Source organism: Triticum aestivum, chromosome 7A (genome assembly GCF_018294505.1).
Source record: "Triticum aestivum cultivar Chinese Spring chromosome 7A, IWGSC CS RefSeq v2.1, whole genome shotgun sequence".
Classification (NCBI taxonomy): domain Eukaryota; kingdom Viridiplantae; phylum Streptophyta; class Magnoliopsida; order Poales; family Poaceae; genus Triticum; species Triticum aestivum.
In genome coordinates, this window is record NC_057812.1 from 397374433 (window position 1) to 397381982 (window position 7550).

Genomic DNA, 7550 nt, shown 5'->3' on the forward strand with positions numbered 1-7550 from the left:
CCAGAGAGCGATAAAATACCAATTCCTACTGCAGTAGATCAATATACAAATTATTTAGGTCTTCCTAATTTTTCAGAATTTTTGGAGTTACAGAAGTATTCGAAACCTCCAGATTGCTACAGATTGTTCTGTTTTTGACAGATTTTGTTTTCTATGTGTTGTTTGCTTATTTTGATGAATCTATGAGTAGTATCGGAGGGTATGAACCATAGAGAAGTTGGAAGACAGTATATATTACACCAATATGAATTTAGAATGAGTTCACAACAGTACCTAAGTGGTGATTTATTTTCTTATACTAACGAGGCTTACGAGTTTTCTCTTAAGTTTTGTGTTGTGAAGTTTTCAAGTTTTGGGTAAAGATTCGATGGACTATGGAATAAGGAGTGGAAAGAGCCTAAACTTGGGGATGCCCAAGGCACCCCAAGGTAATATTCAAGGACAACCAAGATCCTAAGCTTGGGGATGCCCCGGAAGGCATCCCCTCTTTCGTATTCGTCTATCGGTAACTTTACTTGAGGCTATATTTTTATTCACTACATGATATGTATTTTGCTTGGAGCGTCATTTTATTTTATTCTGTTTTGCTTGCTGTTTGAATAATATCCCAAGATCTGAAATTATTAAATGTTAGAGAGTCTTCACATAGTTACATAATTATTCAACTACTCATTGATCTTCATTTATATCTTTCGGAGTAGTTTGTCGTTTGCTCTAGTGCTTCACTTATATCTTTTTAGAGCACGGCGGTGGTTTTATTTTGAATAAATAGATGAAATCTCATGCTTCAATTATATTATTTTGAGAGTCTTTTAGAACAACATGGTAATTTGCTTTGGTTATGAAATTAGTCCTAATATGATGGGCATCTAAGAGGGATATAATAAAAAATTTCATATAAAGTGCGTTGAATACTATGAGAAGTTTGATGCTTGATAACTGTTTTCAGATATAAAGATGGTGATATAAGAGTCGTGCTAGTTGAGTAATTGTGAAATTGAGAAATACTTGTGTTGAGGTTTGCAAGTCCCGTAGCATGCACGTATGATAACCGCTGTGTGACAAATTTGAAGCATGAGGTGTTTCTTTGATTGCCTTCCTTATGAATGGTGGTCAGGGACGAGCGATGGTCTATTCCTACCAATCTATCCCCCTAGGAGCATGCGCGTAGTGCTTGGTTTTGATGACTTGTAGACTTTTGCAATAAGTATGTGAGTTCTTTATGACTAATGTTGAGTCCATGGATTATACGCACTCTCACCCTTCCATCATTGCTAGCCTCTTCGATACCGTGCATTGCCCTTTCTCACCTTGAGAATCGGTGCAAACTTTGCCGGTGCATCCAAACCCCGTGATATGATATGCTCTACCACACATAAGCCTCCTTATATCTTCCTCAAAACAGCCACCATACCTACCTATTATGGCATTTCCATAGCCATTCCGAGATATATTTCCATGCAACTTACCACCGTTCCATTTGTTATGACACGCTTCATCATTGTCATATTGCCTTGCATGATCATGTAGTTGACATTGTATTTGTGGCAAAGCCACCGCTCATAATTTTTTATACATGTCACTCTTGAATCATTGCACATCCCGGTACACCGCCGGAGGCATTCATATAGAGTCATATTTTGTTCTAGTATCGAGTTGTAGTTTTTGAGTTGTAAATAAATAGAAGTGTGATGATCATCATTATTAGAGCATTGTCCCGTGTGAGGGGATAAAAAAGGAGAAAGACCAAATAAAAAACGAGAAGGCCCAAAAAAATGAGAGAAAAAGAGAGAAGGGACAAGCTACTATCCTTTTACCACACTTGTGCTTCAAAGTAGCACGATGATCTTCATGATGTAGAGTCTCCTATGTTGTCACTTTCATATACTAGTGGCAATTTTCATTATAGAACTTGGCTTGTATATTCCAACTATGGGCTTTCTCAAAATGCCCTAGGTCTTCGTGAGCAAGCAAGTTGGATGCACACCCACTTAGTTTCTTTTGTTGAGCTTTCATACATTTATAGCTCTAGTGCATTCGTTGCATGGCAATCCCTACTCTTCGCATTGACATCAATTGATGGGCATCTCCATAGCTCGTTGATTAGCCGCGTCGATGTGAGACTTTCTCCTTTTTTGTCTTCTCCACACAACCTCCACCATCATATTCTATTCCACCTATAGTTCTATGTCCATGGTTCGCGCTCATGTATTGCGTGAAAGTTGAAAAAGTTTAAGAATACTAAAGTATGAAACAATTGCTTGGCTTGTCATCGGGATTGTGCATGATGGGAGCATTTTGTGTGACGAAAATGAAACATGGCCAAACTATATGATTTTGCAGGGATGAGCTTTCTTTGGCTATGTTATTTCGAGAAGACATAAATGCTTAGTTAGTATGCTTGAAGTATTATCATTTTTATGTCAATATTAAACTTTTGTCTTGAATCTTTAGGATCTGAATATTCTTGCCACAATAAAGAGAGTTACATGGATAAATATGTTAGTTAGCATTCCACATCAAAAATTATGTTTTTATCATTTACCTACTCGAGGACGAGCAGTAATTAAGTTTGGGGATGCTTTATACGTCTCCAACGTATCTATAAGTTTTGATTGTTCCATGCTATTATATTATCCATCTTGGATGTTTTATATGCAGTAGAACACATGCCCGTGCGTTGCAACGGGATGATAAAATTACTTGCCTCTAGCTCAATATAAGAATGGATGAAGACCCTCACATGACCGTATTCTCTAGTTCAACATGGCACCCTTTAATTAGAGTCGAACCAGTATATTCTGTTGTATTGGCACGTGCCCATAATTTCTTTCAATTATAATTAACCTGCATATTCTTTTTTATTGGCACATGGAAGCTATCACTGTTAATAATTTATGGTGTCCCTTATTCTGAATAAGCTGACTTAGCTCGATGTGACCAGATACGGAGTATAGGAGTGATCGAACTCACGACCTCAAAAGCCCGACCACATGTTGCTAGCCACTCAAACAAACGCATCCTGTTAACCAATGGTCAGCGTGAACATTAAAGAACATAATGCAACGTGAACTTCACAACATTTTTTTGAACTTCTCAGAAACAGATAACTATGAACTGCCAAATATACTTGGCAACGTGAACAATTTTCCAAATTACGAACATTTTTTTGAAAATTCCATACATTTAAAAAAACATGATTTTTTAGCAAACCATTTGTTGAAATTCACAAACATTTCTTAAAAGCATGAGGTTTTATAAAGTTAGATATATTTTTTAATTTATTTACAATTTTAGGAAATGGGAACATATTTTGAACACATAGAAGAAATTTAGAAAATGTGTCTTTTAATGCAAACATTATTTTCAACTTTTTCCATATATCACAAAAACAAGAATATTTTTCAAATTGGTAACAAAATTAAATCTTCAACAAATTCAAAAAAACTAAATATTTTCCAAAAAAACTGGAATAATTTTTAAAATTCAGAAGAAAAAAAGAATGATAAAAAATTTAAATTGCAAACATTTTTTAGAATGAACACAATTTTGAAATTCATAACATGAACTACCGAATATACTTGGTAACGTGAGCAATTTTTTGAAAATTCCATAGACTTTAAAACAAAGCAATAACAAAAAATTTGAACAAATCATTTCCTGAAATTCACATAAATTTCTTAAAAACATGAACCTTCATAGAAAATACGAACAATTTTTAAGTTGTGAACAATTTTTGAAAATTAGAATACGTTTTGAAAATTCAGAAGAATTTTAGAAAATGTGTTTCTTTAATGCCAACATTACTTTCAATTTTTGCACATATCACTAAAACAAAATATTTTTTAAATTTTGAACATTTGTCAGATGCTTTTTTTAAAATCTTGATTTTTTGAAAAATAACAAAAATAATTCGAAAAATGGATTTTTTTTTTGAAATTTTGAACAATTATTGGCATGAGAAAAAAATCCAAACATTTTTTAGAATGGGAACACATTTTTTTTAATTCTTAACTTTTTACGAAATTTTAAATAAAAATTGAAATTTCAAACATTTTTTGAAAATTTCGAATTTCAGAAGAAAAGTGAAAAATAGACTTAGAATATGAAAAATTAAAAAGAAACAGGAACTACAAGGAGAAAGAAACATAAAAAGAAAAATTGAAACAGAACACGAGCAAAAATGGGCCACCGAGTCTTTGGTGCCTTGCGCATAGCGGAACTATTTGTTGCATTGTGCGGGAAATATGATTTTTAATTGCTGTGTGGGCAGGAAAAACTGGGCTTACTTTACTGGGCCAAAGCGCACGTGGCCCATGCATGTAATTCTGCAGAAATCGTTTTTCCTTTGCTAACAGACGAATTTTTCGAATTTGGAACATTTGTCAAATGCTTTTTTAAAAATCTTGATTTTTTTGGAAAAATGGAATATTTTTAAAATTTTGAACAATTATTGGCATGAGAAAAAAATCCAAACGTTTTTTAGAATAGGAAGACATTTTTTTTAATTCTTAACTTTTTACGAAATTTTAAATAAAAATTGAAATTGCAAACATTTTTTGAAAAAATCGAATTTCAGAAGAAAAGTGAAAAATAGACTTAGAATGTGAAAAATAAAAAAGAAACATGAATTACAAAGAGAAAGAAACAGAAAAAAAATTGAAATAGAACACGATAAAAAATGGGCCGCCCAGTCTTTGGTGCCATGTGCGTAGCGGAAACTATTTGTCGCACTGTGCGGGAAATATGATTCTTAATTGCTGCGTGGGAAGGAAAAACTGGGCTTACTTTACTGGGCCATAGCGCACGCGGCCCACACACGTAATTCTGCAGAAATCGTTTTTCCTTTGCTAACAGACGAATTTTTTGAATTTGAAACATTTGTCAAATGCTTTTTTAAAAATCTCGATTTTTTTGGAAAAATGGAATACTTTTAAAATTTTGAACAATTATTGGCATGAGAAAAAAATCCAAACATTTTTTAGAATAGGAACACATTTTTTTAATTCTTAACTTTTTACGAAATTCTAAATAAAAATTGAAATTGCAAACATTTTTTGAAAAAATTGAATTTCAAAAGAAAAGTGAAAAATAGACTTAGAATGTGAAAAATAAAAAAGAAATAGGAACTACAAAGAGAAAGAAACAGAAAAAAAATTGAAACAGAACACGAGCAAAAATGGGCCGCCGAGTCTTTGGTGCCATGTGTGTAGCGGAAACTATTTGTCGCATTGTGCGGGAAATATGATTTTTAATTGCTGCGTGGGCAGGAAAAACTGGGCTTACTTTACTGGGCCATAGCTCACGCGGCCCACGCACGTAATTCTGCAGAAATCATTTTTCCTTTGCAAACAGACGACGACAAAAGTTTAGTACCACCTCGTAATTTTTGGGACTAACCTATTAACCTAGGGTCCAGTGTCAGTTTCTGTTTTTTCCTTGTTTTTGAGTTTTACAAAAAAGGAATACCAAATGAAGTCCAATTGACGTGGCAATTTTTGATGATTTTTATGGACCAAAAGAAGCCCCCGGAGTAAAAGAGTTGGGCCAGAAGAGTCCCGGGCCATCCATAAGGATGGGGGACGCGCCCTACCCCCCCCCCGGGCGTGCCACCCTATCTCGTGGACGACTCGGGGACCCCCCTGACTGTTGGGGAACACAATAATTTCAAAAAAAAATCCTATGCACACGCAAGATCATGGTGATGCATAGCAACGAAAGGGGAGAGTATCATCTACGTACCCTCGTAGACTGTAAGTGGAAGCGTTATGACAACGCGGTTGATGTAGTCGTATGTCTTCACGATCGACCGATCCTAGTACCGAACGTGCGGCACCTCCGTGATCTGCACACGTTCAGCTCGGTGACGTCCCATGAACTCACGATCCAGTAGAGCTTCGAGGTAGAGTTCCGTCAGCACGACGGCGTGATGATGGTGTTGATGAAGCTACCGACGCAGGGCTTCGCCTAAGCACCGCTATGATATGACCGAGGTGGATTATGGTGGAGGGGGGCACCGCACACGGCTAAAAGATCAATGATCAACTTGTGTGTCCATAGGGTGCCCCCTGCCCCCGTATATCAAGGAGCAAGGGGAGAGGCTGGCCGGCCCTAGGAGGGCGCGCCAAGAGGAGGAGTCCTCCTCCTAGTGGGAGTAGGACTCTCCTTTCCTAGTCCCACTAGGAGGGGGAAGGAAGGAGTGGGAGTGGGGAAAGGCAAGGGGGGCGCCGCCCCCCTTACTTGTCCTATTCGGACTCAAGGGGAGGGGGCACGGCCTGCCCTGGCTGGCCCCACTCTCTCTTCACTAGGGCCCATCAAGGCCCATTATCCCCTAGGGGGTTCCGGTAACCCCTCCGGCACTCCGGTTTTCTTCGAGATCACCCGAAACCCTTCCGGTGTCCGAATATAGCCATCCAATATATCAATCTTTATGTCTCAACCATTTCGAGACTCCTCGTCATGTCCGTGATCACATCGAGGACTCCGAACTACATTTGGTACATCAAAACACATAAACTCATAATACCGATTGTCACCGAACGTTAAGCGTGCGGACCCTACGGGTTCGAGAACTATGTAGACATGACCGAGACTCATCTCCGGTCAATAACCAATAGCGGAACCTGGATGCTCATATTGGTTCCTACATATTCTATGAAGATCTTTATCGGTCAAACCGCATAACAACATTCAGAAGAGCGCGATTGCTGACATGATTCAATAGAAACTCCTCTTCCAGAAATCCATTCAGGAATGCAGTCTTTACATCTATTTGCCAAATTTTATAATCATAAAATGCGGCAATTGCTAACATGATTCGGACGGACTTAAGCATCGCTACAGGTGAGAAAGTCTCATCGTAGTCAACTCCTTGAACTTGTCGAAAATCTTTCGCAACAAGTCGAGCTTTGTAGACAGTAACATTACCGTCAGCGTCAGTCTTCTTCTTGAAGATCCATTTATTCTCGATGGCTTGCCAATCATCAGGCAAGTCAAACAAAGTCCACACTTTGTTCTCATACATGGATCCCATCTCAGATTTCGTGGCCTCAAGTCATTTTGCGGAATCTGGGCTCATCATCTCTTCCTCATAGTTCATAGGTTCATCATGGTCATGACCTCCAGAACAAGATTACCGTACCACTCTGGTGCGGATCTTACTCTAGTTGACCTACAAGGTTCGGTAGCAACTTGATCTGAAATTACATGATCATCATCATTAGCTTCCTCACTAATTGGTGTAGAAGTCACAGGAATAGATTTATGTGATGAACTACTTTCCAATAAGGGAGCAGGTACAATTACCTCATCAAGTTCTACTTTCCTCCCACTCACTTCTTTCGAGAGAAACTCCTTCTCTAGAAAGGACACATTCTTAGCAACGAATGTCTTGCCTTCGGATCTGTGATAGAAGGTGTACCCAACAGTCTCCTTTGGGTATCCTATGAAGACACATGTGACGCCCCGAGATCGATGTGCCAGGTGTCTCCCAGTTATTCGCCGTCGTTGCCATGTCATTCGCTTGCGTGTTGCATCTTTTCATGTCATCA